We start from the raw sequence: 13,878 nt of genomic DNA, 5'->3' as shown, positions 1-13,878 counted from the left end.
TATGGGTCTCACCACTCCTACAAACCCTAAGTGATAATCGCTCTGAGTTTCCAGTTTCCCATATTCACTGTGGTCTCTCTGCTGGCCCCTTGGCTGGTACACTTTTCCACCCCATACCCATCCCTTTGCCAGGTGAACACCTGCTCAAGCCTTAGGTCTCTGAGAAGCTTTTCTTGGCTCCACAAGTCTGGGGCAGGTGCCCCCTCTGGGCTGCCTCAGCTTCCTGAACTTATCACAGTGACATGTCCATGCAGCAGTCTCTCTTCTCTAAGCACCTGGAGCTAGAGAGGGCCAGGTGTTGTCTCTGCCAAGGCATGGCCTGGTCCATGGTAGGTACCGACTCAGTCTGCAGAATGAATGAAGGGCCCGAGGGCAGCTCAGGTTGGCGGGTTCCAATAAACGCTCCTATGCCTCCCACTGGCTCCCCTGTCATGACTCCAGAGCCCACCTGGCTCTGCAGGTACCTGAGGGCTTGCCACCTGTGGCCACTTCCAGGGCTGAGCCCCTTCTGCCAGGCTGCCTGTCCTTGAGAGCCTGGGGCCAGCTGTCTCACAGCAGGCTCCTCTGGCAACTGGGCCACAGGCACACACCGGTGGGGACCATCCCTCTGAAGTGCCAGGCACAGTGTTGGGTGAGACAAATGTGCATCATCCCCTCCCGGGCTCCTCTCACTTGAGTCCCTGAGGGCCTCAAGGCTCAATCTTTCTATCCTTGTTCCAATTACTTGTGCCCTTGCTAGGGTCCTCTGCCACAGTAATGGAAAGCAGGGTGCCAAAGACTTTTACTCTTTAGCTGAGAACTGCCCGTTCTTGCCTGGTGGTAGCTGGTAACAAGATTAAACCCCGAAGAATTACCTGTGGTGGAAAAGGTTAGATTGGTGGGGGGACAGGTCATAGTGGGAGAACAGGCAGGCTGGCAGGAAGGGGTGGTGACTCCAGGCAGGCAGAGGGTATGGTGATAGGCCCTCGCCTGCCAAGCAGCTCCTATCCATCAGAAGGGACTAACAAGAAGGTCAGAGGTACTGAAAGAGGACCAGCAGAAGGCTGCAAGCGGAAATTTAGGCAGTTGGCAAAAGATGGGCTCAGACAGAACACCAGATCCTGGGGTTGGGGACACCAGTGGTGTGCCAGGACAGGGGAGCAGAGGAGTAGGTAGGTAGAAGAGGAACAATGAGCAAGACACTTAACTTTTCCGGCCTCCCTTTCCTCATCTGTAAAATAGGGATAATAATAGTAGCTTCCCATGGGTTTGTTCTGAGGATCAAACGAGTTAACAAAAATATAGCTCTTAGAACACCTAATGCCTATATTTGCACTTATTATTATTGTTAATGACTATGTACATTAATATCACATTCAAGTAACATTTTGCTGAAGATCATTCAAAAATGGTTGCAGCAGTACATCCACAGGGAACTGCCAGAAATTCAGGCCGATTCAGAAGAGGACATAAAACTAGGGATATCATTGCTGAAGTCCAATAGCTTTTGGCTAAAAGCAGAGAATATCAGAAAGATGTTTACCTGTGTTTTATCGATTATGCAAAGGCATTCAACTATGTGGATCGTAACAAATTACGGATCACATTGCAAAGAATGGGAATTTCAGAACACTGAATTGTGCTCTTGAGGAACCTGTACATAGACCAAGAGGCAGTCATTCAAACAGAACAAGGGGACGCTGTGTGATTTAAAATCAGGAAAGTGTGGGTCAGCATTGTCTGCCTTCACCATACTTATTCAATCTGTATGCTGAGCAAATAATCCAAGAACATGGACTATATGAAGAAGAATGAGGCATCAGGATTGGAGGAAGACTCATTAACAGCCTGCGATATGCAGACGACACAACCTTGGTTGCTGAAAGTGAAGAGGACTTGAAGCATTTACTGATGAAGATCAAAGACCACAGCCTTCAGTACGGATTACACCTCAACCTAAAGAAAGCAAAAATCCTCACAAATGGACCAATAAACAACATCATGAAAATACCGAAGTTGTCAAGGATTTCATTTTACTTGGATCCACAATCAGCACCCATGGAAGCAGCAGTCAAAAAATCAAACGAGAGAGAGAGGGAAGATGGCAAAATTGGCACGAAACGAGAGACTGAAAGGGCTGACTCAATAGGGGGAGAGCAGGTGGGAGAAGGGAGTATGATGTATGTAAACCTACATGTGACAGACTGATTGGAATGGTAAATGTTCACTTGAAGCTTAATAAAAATTAATTAAAAAAAAATCAAACGACGTATTGAATTGGGCAAATTTGCTGCAAAAGACCTCTTTGAAGTGTTCAAAAGCAAAGATGTCACTTTGAGGACTAAGGTGCGCCTGACCCAAGCCATGGTATGTTCAGTTCACATGCATGTGAAAGCTGGACAGTGAATAAGAAAGACTGAAGAAGAATTGATGCCTTTGGATTATGGTGTTGACGAAGAACATTGAATATACCATGGACTTCCAGAAGAATGAACAAATCTATCTTGAAAGAAGTATAGCCAGAATGCTCCTTAGAAGTGAGGATGGAGAGAGTTGGTCTCGCTTACTTTGGACATGTTATCAGGAGGGACCAGTCCCTGGAGAAGGACATCATGCTTGGTAAAGTAGAGGGTCAGCAAAAAAGAGGAAGACCCTCAACAAGACAGATTGACACAGTGGCTGCAAAACTGGCTCAAATACAGGAAGGATTATGAGGACAGCGAAGGACTGGGCAGTGTTTTGTTCTGTTGAACATAGGGTCGTTACGAGTCAGAACCAACTCGACAGCATCCATCTAACAACAACGACATGTACATTTTTGCCGTTATTATGGTAATGATGATCATTTATTGAGCAACAGCAGTGTGTTGGGCACTACTCATGTAATAACTCATTTAATTCTCGAGACGACCCTGTGGATTTTGCAGAGGAGGCCTAAGGGGTGACTGGAGGTCATTCACTCCAGATCACACAGCCAGTGAGCAGCAGAGGGTCTAACCCTGGATTTCACACCCAGAGCCCCCGCCCCGGGGCCCCAGGCCTCAGTCTGGGCTCTTCCTCTGTTTCATGCTACTTCCCTACAAGTCCTAGGAGAGCTGGCGAGCCTGTGGCCTCAGCTGAGACTGGTGGCTGACCCAGTGAGCTTGCTCTGGGGGTGCCCCCAAATCATGGCCATTGGTTGCTGGGCACATCTGTGGGCCCGTGGTTCGGGGGAGGGTTCCCCACCCTCCAGACCCTGGGACAGTGGCTCTGTCAGAAGCCCTGCCTACCTTCTCATTTTTAGCAGGTCCCTGCCCCCAGGCCCTGGGACGGTGGCCCTACCAGAAGCTCTGCCCACCATTTAATTTCCAAGAAGGACTCATTTAAGAGTGATGACCAGCTTGCTATCAGACTGCAAAGATAGTATTTGATGAGTTTTAGCAGCTTCAGCAAAACTCTAATTTGAATTTCAGGCGCTGGTGTGTGATTTCCTTGGTGACAGCTCCGAGGGATTCTTGGGCTCGGCTGTCATCCGGTGGGGCCTCTCGCTGGCTGCAGCAGCTTCCTGCCTTTCGAGGAAGAGACAAGGCTGAGAGGAGCCGGGCTCCACTGAAGCTCAGGGAGGAGAGGCACAAACAAGTGACAGCAGAGAGGGGCATGGGAGGCAGGGGAATGTGAAGGCAGGGATGGAGGAAGAGGCGACTGAGAGAGAGAGGGAGAGAGAGAAACTGTAAGTAGAGAAAGAAAGAGAAAGAGCCTGAGAAGGAGAGTCAGAGACTCGGGAGTGAGGGTAGAGAGAGCAATAGAGAGCAACAGAGAAAGGAGGGGAAGATGGGAAGACCCAGAGGACAAGAGGCAGGAGAAGCAGGGAGAAGGCAGAGAGAAAAGGAGAAAGAGACAAACTGGCAAACTGTCAAAAGCCAGTCTGAGGGAGAGAAGACTGAGATCCAGACAGAGGGAGAACTAGAGGTCCAAGGAAGACAGCAGAGTGCAGGAAAATGCCCAGGAAGGGGACAGAAGGAGGAAAGACAGAGGCTGGGGAAAGTGGGAGAGGGGTGAGGAGGAGGAAAAAGACAGAGAGAGAGAGCCCACTTTGACAGCTACATTAACTAAGCACATTTACTCAGTGCCCAGCCCAGTGGTGAGGGGCTGGGGATCCAGCAGGAAACAAGACAGGGGCAAGCCCAGAGGGCAGAGTGGCCTGGGCTCAGTGCTTGGGTGAGAGTCCTGCTTCCAAAAGTTCCCCTTCCACAGGCCCCCTCCCCACCTAGCCAGTGTGGTTGTTCCAGAGGTGAGGGGCGAAGCTCCTCTGTCTCCCAGTCCCAGAGTTCTGCCCTGCACACCGGCCATCCACCCACTGCCCTGACGCCCTAGCAATGGGTCAGTTTGCAAGCAGGAACTCTAATTCCAGCAGTGTGTGGGAAGGACGTACACACACACACACACACACACACACGCACACACACACCCCAGCTGGAAGGAGAGGGGAAAAGGAGACTGAATGAGGAGTCCAGGAGCGAAGGAAAGGATCCCTGCATCTCTCCCAGCCTCAGTTTCCTCCTCAGTAAGATCAGGGTTAGACTCTTGCTGTCTCACAGGGCTCTGGGGAGGGGGAATGAAATGAGGTGGTGCATGGGAAGGGCTGAGGCCAGCACTGGCTCAGGTGGAGTTGGGCTGAAGAGAGACACACACCAAAAAGAATAGAACCCAGGTCTGAGATCTGTTTTCCCATGACATCGCCCTCCCTGGGTGAAGAGGGAAGCAGAGCCTTCTCCCCCCCGTCTTCTCCTCTGGACCTGGGCAGGGAAGCGGCCTGGCAGGGCTTCAATGCCAGCCAAGCCTCCACCAGCCTCAGACCCAGAACCCTTGATGCCAGGGTCTTGTGACTGCTGTCCACACTGTGGGGCAGAGGTGGGGGAGACAGCCTTACCCACAGTCCAGGGAAGAAGCCCCCAGCTCCCTTGGATGGGCCAGAGTAAAGGCTGGGGGGCAAGACAAGATGAGAATTCTAGACCTGCACTGCCTACTATGGCAGCCACGAGCCACATGTGCCACTGAGCGTGTGAAATGTGGGGAGCCTGGACTGACACAGAGAATGAACAAAAAGTAAAATATCTTAATAATAATTTTATATTGATTATATGGTAAAATGAAAATAGTTGTGATGTATTGGGTTAAATAAAATACATTATTAAAATTAATTCCACCTGTTTCTTTTTATCCCTTTAACGTGGCTCTTAGAATTTTTAGATTACCTATGTGGCTTATATTATATTTCTCTCGGACCACACTGTTCTAGAACGCCTGCTCTGAAAGAATCTTTAGATGGCAGAGTCTCCGAACCTCCACAGCACAGGTGGAGAGACTGAAGCCCAGAAGGGAAGGGACTTGCTCCTGGTCACACAGGCAGAAAAGGAGTGTTTGAAAGACTGGAACTTGGTTCTCAGGGACAGAGCCAGGAAGAGGAGGCCTTGTCTCTGCTGGCGTTAACTGGGCACACTTATTCATTAGCATGAGATGAGAAGGCATCATTTCTGAGAGTTCAAACTGTGAGGTGGATTAGGAGGTTGACAAGGCTCGTGCGAGAGCCATCAGAGAATCCTGACCTCGGGCCCGAGGCCTAGCCAAGGATGGGGACAGAGAATTAACGACACCGCAGCGACAGAAGGTGCGTGCTCATTTAAGAAGCCGCGAAGGGGAAAAGCGGTGAAGCTGAACCGTGGACAATTATGAGGTCTGCAGAGCCCTTACATGGCTTAATAAAAAGCAGAAAGGAAGTGTTGAGAGTACGACCTGTTCCATGGCTAGTGCCCTCGGGGGACCTAGCAGAGGGAGAACAAAGCCATCCTCTTACGCTAAAGCGGCTGGGTGACCGAAGGCAGTCCCTTGGCCTCACTGGGTGCCCGTCAGCTTCCTCACTGGTGGCAAAATGATTGTGGCTTTGCAACCTGGGCTCTGCCACTTACCAGTGACCCTGGGCCAGTCAGTTCGCCTCTCAGAGCCCCATTTCCTCGTCTGTACAATGCACATAGTTCCCACCTCAAAGAATTGCTGGGAGGAACTAAGGGATGACAGGTGCCACGTGCTTGGCTGGGCGCAGGCGAGGATCTGTTGGTTCAGCAAACATTCACTGGGCGTGGGCTCTGTCCTAGGCACTGAACCCGACAGTGAACAAGATCCCACCGTGTTTACAGTACAGATGAAGAGATGGGCCAGTGAGTGAAGACATTTACAGAATTTTAGGTCATGATCAATGCTATGAAAAAAACAAACAAAAACAAAAAAACAAACCTGTTACTGTTGAGTAGATTTCATCTCATGGCAACCCCATGTGTTACAGAGAAGACTCTCGGTCCACAGGGTTTTCTTAGCTATGATCTTTACAGAAGCCAATAGCCAGGCCTTTCTTTGCAATGCTGCTGGGTGGGTCCAAACTGCCAGCCTTTAGATTAGTAGTTGAGTGCAAACTGTTTGCACTGCCCAGGGGCCCAGGTCAAAGGATAGAGGGTGCTATGGGGACTGTCAGGCAGTGTAGATAGAGACGGCCCTCTGAGAAGTGACAGCTGAACCATCATCAGTATTATTAGAATCTGGGAGCCCTGGTGACTGTACAGGCCACCTAGTCTCTGTTCCCGATCCGCCCCCTGACCCCGCCCCACCCTGAGTGCTCCTCCAACAAAGCTGAGAGGTTCAGATCCTGGTCCCACCTAATTGCTGTGCGAACTTGGGAAGTTACCTAAGTTCTCCAAGACTCCATTTCTTCATCTCTGTAGTGGGAACGGAAGCCCTGGTGGCATAGTGGTTAAGTGGTACGGCTGCTAACCAAAGGCTCAGCAGTTTGAATCCGCCAGGCGCTCCTTGGGAACTCTATGGAGCAGTTCTACTCTGTCCTATAGGGTCGCTATGAGTTGGAATTGACTCGACTGCACTGGGTTTCGTTTGGTTTTTGGTTTATAGGGAACAATAACACATAACGAGGCTGCTCTGGTCCTCCTGTGAGGGCTGCCTGGTCCGTTAGTCCACCCCCTGGTGCTGACTCCGGCCTGGCCCTGTGCTAGCAAGGCAGACACAGCCTGAGACACCGATAGTCTGAGGATCAAGGGATGGATATGGTGCAGCAGGGGCATATGAAGGGCTTCTTGGAAGAGGTAACATCTGAGTCATCTCTCAGTGTTTTCCAGGATCAAGAAGAGCTGACCAGGAAAAGAGGAAGGATGGGCACTAGGGACAGCACAGAGGCTCAGAGAGCAGGGGGCTGCTCTGCTTCTTACCTTAGCAGAGTGGGGGGAGGCGGCTGCAGTTTGACAGCTCTGGAGAGTGAAGTCCAAGGCAGGGAACAGTGAATGAGGAGGCTGGGAGGCCGGCGAGGTCAGCTCTCGGAGGGCCCTGTCCGGCGGAAGAGGCAGCCACGATGTCGTTTTGGCCCTGTGGGGGGTTTGGAGCCAGGGATTGATGTTGTCAGATCTGTGTCCGAAGCAGATCCTTCTGACAGTTGGAAGGCCTGGGAAGGCAGCTCATAGGGCCCCTTGGGCCTTCCTTTTTCTGGTTTGGGTCTCTAGGGCCTCCAGCTGCTCCTGAGGCCATCTCCTCAGCACGTGCTCTGCTTGTCAGAGTCCCCCCAGGAGGGTGAGAGATCGTGGCTCTGAGATAGGCAACCCAGGCTTACCCACGGGAAAGCTGGGCTTCCAGGCCTGAATACAGAGGACTGTGGGGCCTGGTACACCTGCCTCCCCAAACCCACCACTTCTGTGTCTTCTCACCCCTCTGTGCCTACTCTCAGCTACGGGGTCAAATTCTGGCTCCCCCACTTACCTGGGTGACCTTGGCCAATTGACTAACGTCTCCATGTCTCAGTCTCCTCACCTGCAAAATAGGGAGGAATTCCCTTCTCACAGGTGTGCGTGTGTGTGTGTGTATGTGTGTGTGTATGAGCTCACATATCTATGGGCCGTGACTGATGGCTTCTATGGGCCTCCCCTCATCCAAAACACCTGTGTGAAGTAGGTCAGGAAGGGGTTGGGTTTCCCTCCTATTGTAGAGATAGGGAGGTTGAGGCTGAGAGGGTAGGTGGCTGGTCCAAGGACACTCAGCACATCAGGGCACAGCTTGGACCAGGACCCAGATATTTTGCCACCTGGTCTAGAATTCTTTCCACTACATCAAGTTGCCATCAAGAGCATTGTCTCAAGTTGAGGGAAGGCGCTCTAGAGAGAAGTTATTTTGAGCCAAGGATATGGAAAAAGGAAATTCGCAGCCTCTTTCTCAGACCTGCCCTATCTGTACCCCACCCAAAGTAATCATCTCTGTAGGCAACTTACTGTGTCCCTAGATGGCGGCTGGCCTCGGCCTGGGCTATCTCTTCTCCCACTGCAGCCCTCCTCAGCCTGGGCTCCCTAGTCTTCCTGATGCTTCCCTTCCATCCCTGCCACCACCGCCCCCACCCCTCCTTGGCCCTGGCAGGGCTCTTGTCACCAGGTATAATGATTGCCTGTTTTCTCGACTGCCATGCACTAGATTGTGGGCTTACGGGCAGCGGCCCTGCGCTCTCAGTCCCCAGCACTGGGACTGAGCCCTCTGTTATTTTTCAGCTGAATGAATAAGTGCTCCATGCACTGAACCCCCACCCCTTCCCTCAACCCAGTGTTTCCTCAACCTTTCTTTCATTATTGTCCCCCTAAGATGCCTTTGTAAAGTTTTCCTGGTGGCGCAAACGCTTAAGCTGCTAACTGAAAGGCTGGTGGTTCAGACCTACCCAGCGGCTCCACAGGAGAAAGGCCTGGCACTCTGCTCCTGTAAAGATTACAGCCTTGGAAACACGATGGGGCGGTCCAGCTCTGTCACATGCGGTTGCTATGAGTCAGAATCGGCTCAATGGCACCCAGCGACAATGAGAAGGAGGCTTTGTAGACATTCCCCCTCTAATCTCTGCACTGTATATCTGTATGTACTGTATATACATGTGCTTTGTATATGAAAAAAGTTAAGGCTTTTTTCATTCCCGCTAGCCACTTTTCATGCCTTTGGGGGCTATATCGTCCCCCTTGAGAATGCATGGCCTTAAGTCACTCGTGACTTGTGTGGACCATAGTGCACTCTATGTTGACTTAAATTTTCCACCATAGTCAATCACTTCTTGGTGGAACATGAAGACAGCAAACTTGATGTCAAGCACATTTGCTGGTCAGGCAGGGTTCCTGGAGCATGAAGCCAATGCGAATCGCTCCCGTAGTTGCACCTAAACCGTGGGGATCCAGCTCGGAGGAGGGCGAGAATGAGTTGGTCTCATGAGGTATGGGATGTCCAAGATGGTGGGGCCCTTAAAGACTATCTGGTCCAAGCTCCTCATCTTATCGATATAGAGACTGAGGCCAAGGAAGACACAGGGTATGGAAGCCTGAGGAGGAGGCTGGAGAATTTGTAGCCAGACTATGAGCTTTTGAAGGGAGGGGCCGTGTCTTACTCATTCTTGGATCTCTAGTGTCTGGCACCGTGTCTGACACAGGTTAGATGGGCAGGACATGTGGGATGGATAGAGGGATGGATAGATGGATGGACAGATGGATGAACAAAGGATGGGTAGATTGTGGGTCCTGGTCTCATCCCTACACAGAGGATATGTGAGACTGAGCTGCACCCTTGGTCTGCAGGGGAGCTCTGGTGATGCCAGCTACCAGCTGGAACTCTGAAAACAAAAGAGAGACCCTGGACAGGGTGATCACTAACATCCTTGATCGCTGCCTGACTCCAGACTCATAATTAAACTGGCTACCCGACATGTTTACTTGGACGTTTAATAGGTATCTCAAACTTGTCCCTTATCTCCCCTCCAACATCTGCCTTATCTGGGTCCTCCCGGTCACGGCATGAAGCAATTTCATTCTTCCACTTTGAGGCCCAAACCCTGGGGAACCATCCTTGAGTCTTCTCTTTTCCTCAAAGTCCACATCCAATCCATCAGCAAATTCTGTTGGCTCTACATTCAGAATCTGACCTCTTCTCACCACCCTGGTCCAAGCCTTCTTCATTCTCCTTGCTTGGTTAACAAATGAGTCATTCAGCAACTCATTTTGGTGCAGCCTCACTTTCATCTTTTATTTTGGGGAAATTCTGCTGTGATGAGAAATTGTAATAACTCCTTAAGTAACCTCCCAGAATCCACCCTTGCCCCCTGTATTTATCCTCTATGCAGTAGGTATAACACCTCTGTGTAAAACTCCCCACCAACCCAACCCCTAAAATGACCTAGAAGGCCCTACGTAATCCGAGCCCCGACTACTGTTCTAACTTCGTCTCCTATTATTCTTCTGTTTCTCCCTCTTTGCTCCAGGCACACTGGCCTCCTCGGTATTTCTCAAACAGGCATGCACACCCTGCCTCAGGGCCCTTGCACTGACTGATCCCTCTGTGGAAGTGTTCTTCTCCCAGACATTTATAGGCCTACTCCCCTAAGCCATCAAGCCTTTGCTCCAATGTCGTCTGATCAGCAAGGTCATCCTCTCTAAACCTGCAACATTGCCTGAAACATCCTGCCCCCACCCCTACCCCTGCTTTAATTTTTCTCCTCGACACTTACCATTATTTAGTGTATGACATACTTTATACAGAAGCACTGGTAGCACAGTGTTTAAAGCTCTCAGCCACTAAACAAAAGGTTAGCAGTTCGAACCCACCAGCCGTTCCATGGCAAAAAGATGTGACAGTCTGCTTCTGTGAATTACAGCCTTGGAAACTCTACGTGCCAGTTCTACTCTGTCCTGTAGTGTCACTGTGAGTCAGAATCGACTCGATGGCAATGGGTAAATACTTTATTGTCTGTCTTCCCTACTAAATCATGAGCTTTATGAGATCAAGGGTTTCAGCGTGTTTTGTTTGCTGTGGTGTCTACAGCACCTAGAACAGCCTGACCCATAGTAAGTGCTCAGTAAAGATCTGTTGAATGAATTCTCGTTTCGGAATGTGAGAGGGGTGTGGCAGAGGACAGCTACTATCTCAGGGAGCCTTAGGCAGAGCGTTGCCTTTGTTCTTTTGCCCCTTCATTTTCTTTTTTTGACTCAGTCACTCCCAGGAGGCACAGGGTTCCGTGGAGGATTAAGACATAAACACAAATTACCACAGGCTCCACACTGTGGGGCATACACGGTATCCAGAAAGAAGTCACTTGTGGCTGGAGTGACTGGAGGCAGCACCCAGGCTGTGCCTGAGGACGGGGAGAAGATGGGAGAGGCTGGTGGGGGGTATAGGTGGAGAGCGGGAGGACGCCGGCACAGGCAGAGGCCGGCAGGCAGGTATGTTTGGCCCTGAGTGTGTGTGCTTGGCTGTGGTACCCATGGCCTCATATTGGGGGCCTTGAGGCCCTGTCACCTCCCCACCCCCATCCTTAGGAGACTGGGTCTGAGGCCCCAGGAAGGCTTGTGGGGAAGGTTCTGTTCAATCTGTGGCGTCCAGGGGATCCCATGTCTTCAGGCCTCCTGAGTGGTGGACTGAGGAAGCCCCCACAGCTTGGGGGTTCTGGTCTTGGTAAAACATCAGGGCTTCCCCATGCTGGGGCCCAGCCACCCAGGCCTACGCTGGAGGACTCACAGCACCAAAGCACTGGCCTCAGGCCTCACCTCTCACAGTCGGCGCCGAGGACCCAGTCTCACCGAGGTCAGGGGTAGGACTCCTGGAATGGATTCCTTCCTCCCAGGTGCCTGTGGGTACCCAAGTCCAGGCTATGAAGCACTGCTTCCTCCTGCAACAGCTGACCTTTCTGGCGTCAGGCCCAGGGAAGCTAATAACCACTACCTACTGAGTCCCTCCTCTGTCCTGGTGCAACACAAGGGCTTTCATGGGTATGGCTGTGCACTCCTAAGAGTCAGCAAGTATGATTATTCTCCCTACGTCACAGATTAGGAAAATGAGGCTTAGAGAGGTCAAGTAGCTTGCCCAAAGCCATAGTGCTGGCCAGTAGCAGGTTCCGCAGCCCCCTAGCTCTCAGCCCCTTGGCTACCCTGGGCTCTAGCTTGCTTCAGACCAGGGCACACAGGCGTAGCAGAGCCACTTGTCTGTGCCCCATGCTCCTCCCAGGGCTCCCTCTCGAAGGCCTGGATGCTTTAATTGCCTGCCCCTGCCAGCTCCTCCCCTGATCCCTTCCCTGGGCCTCCCTGGGCAGCACTGAGCCAGGGGTGGGCACAGGCCCAAGGCCCACCCACTGAGGTGTGGGGAAGCAGAGTGAAAGCTGCTGCAGGTGGCCTCCCTGGGGCGGCTCTCAGCACCTGTGCAGGATGTTGGCCACAGAGAACATGCTTGTCCTCCCACAGATGCCAGGGAGTTCTTCCAACATCTCTGCTGAGTGCGGGGTAATGGCGTACTCTGGGAAGATGCATGAGGCACAGAGTACCACATATCGGAACCTTCACTGCGCTCTCAGCATGTGGCGACCCGGGCCGGGCTCTCCCCGTGCAAGACCTTGCTTAATGCTTACACCACCGTTGTTCTTTGTTAGCTGCCATGAAGTCGGCTCTGACTCATGGCAACCTTACGCATAGCAGAACAAAACGTTACCCGGTCCTGTGCCATCTCCATGATCTTTGATGTGTTTGAGCCCATTGTTGAGGCTATTGTGTCAACCTATTTCACTGAGGGTCTCTCTCATCTTCACTGATCCTCTACCATGATGGCCCTTTCTAGTGACTGGTCTTTCCTGATGACATGTTCACAGCAAGCAAAACAAAATCTCACCACCCTGGCTTCTAAGGAGCATTCTGGTTGTATGTCTTCTAAACAGCACCATCTCTACCCTCTCCTGAGGAAACTGAGGCTCAGAGATAAGTCACACAATGTGAAAGTGGCAGTCAGGCCCAGAGTCCTAATTTCTCTATTACCTGTAGTATATAGAGTTACGGGATATTGGAGAGAGCCCTCAGAAGTCATCTAATCCACTTGCTGGAGTGGGAGCAGATCTGAAGAGACTCATCCAAGGTCATGTAGTTCATGGGCGACCATGAATTTAGTTTTCCCATGACTTCAATTGTAAGTGTGCTGGCTATTGCCACAAATGAAGTTAGTTCCAAGACTAAACAAAAATCACACTTAAGATTATAGTATGCTTTAAAAACAATCACGTTTAACAGAGGCAAAAACAAAGAAAACCCAAAACCCAACAAACCCATTGCTGTCCATTCATACTCATAGCGACCCTATAGAAGAGCAGAACTGCCCCACGGGGTTTCCAAAGAGCAGCTGGTAGATTTGACTCGGTGAACTTTTGGTTAACAGCCTAGCACTTTAAGCAGTGTGCCATCAGGGCTCCTAATACCACAGTTGTCAGAGTCACAAATTCGCAGGAGGGGAGGCCTGATGGCTGAGAGCAGCACACCTGGCCCCGCCCCGACCCTGCGCACAGAGGCTCATGCCCTGGACGCATGCTCAGTGTAATGGCATCGACTGGGAGACAGCAAGCACTCCCTGGCTGCCTCTGTAGCATCTGCTAAGTTCGTTTTAGCTCTGGCCTGGAGCTGTAGTGAAACAGGAGCAAGAATAAGGCTTAATGGGCATTGTGTATTTATACAAGTGTGACCCTTCCAGGAAAAGCTGGTGATCTTGGACATGTTTCTCCATCATTTTGAGCTTCAATGTACTCATCTGTGAAATGGAAAAACAGTGTCACTGTCGCAGAGTATCAGGACCGATCATGATGGTGGTAGAGCCCCTGGCACACTACCTGGGGGTGACAGGTGCTCAATAAATGGCATAAACCTGGAAGAGGATGAAAACAGACGAGGTCACAGAGTGGTGACAGTATGAACTGCATGAGCACCAAGCAAGGGACATCCTTAATTCTTCTGACCTTGTGGACATCTACCACCCAGCTGCACTTCCCTCCTGACACCAGGAACCAGTGGAAATGGCATAGGCTTTGGTATCTGACAGATCTAGTTT

The sequence above is a fragment of the Loxodonta africana genome, chromosome 3 (genome assembly GCF_030014295.1).
Source record: "Loxodonta africana isolate mLoxAfr1 chromosome 3, mLoxAfr1.hap2, whole genome shotgun sequence".
Lineage (NCBI taxonomy): Eukaryota > Metazoa > Chordata > Mammalia > Proboscidea > Elephantidae > Loxodonta > Loxodonta africana.
This window is presented reverse-complemented; position numbering follows the sequence as displayed.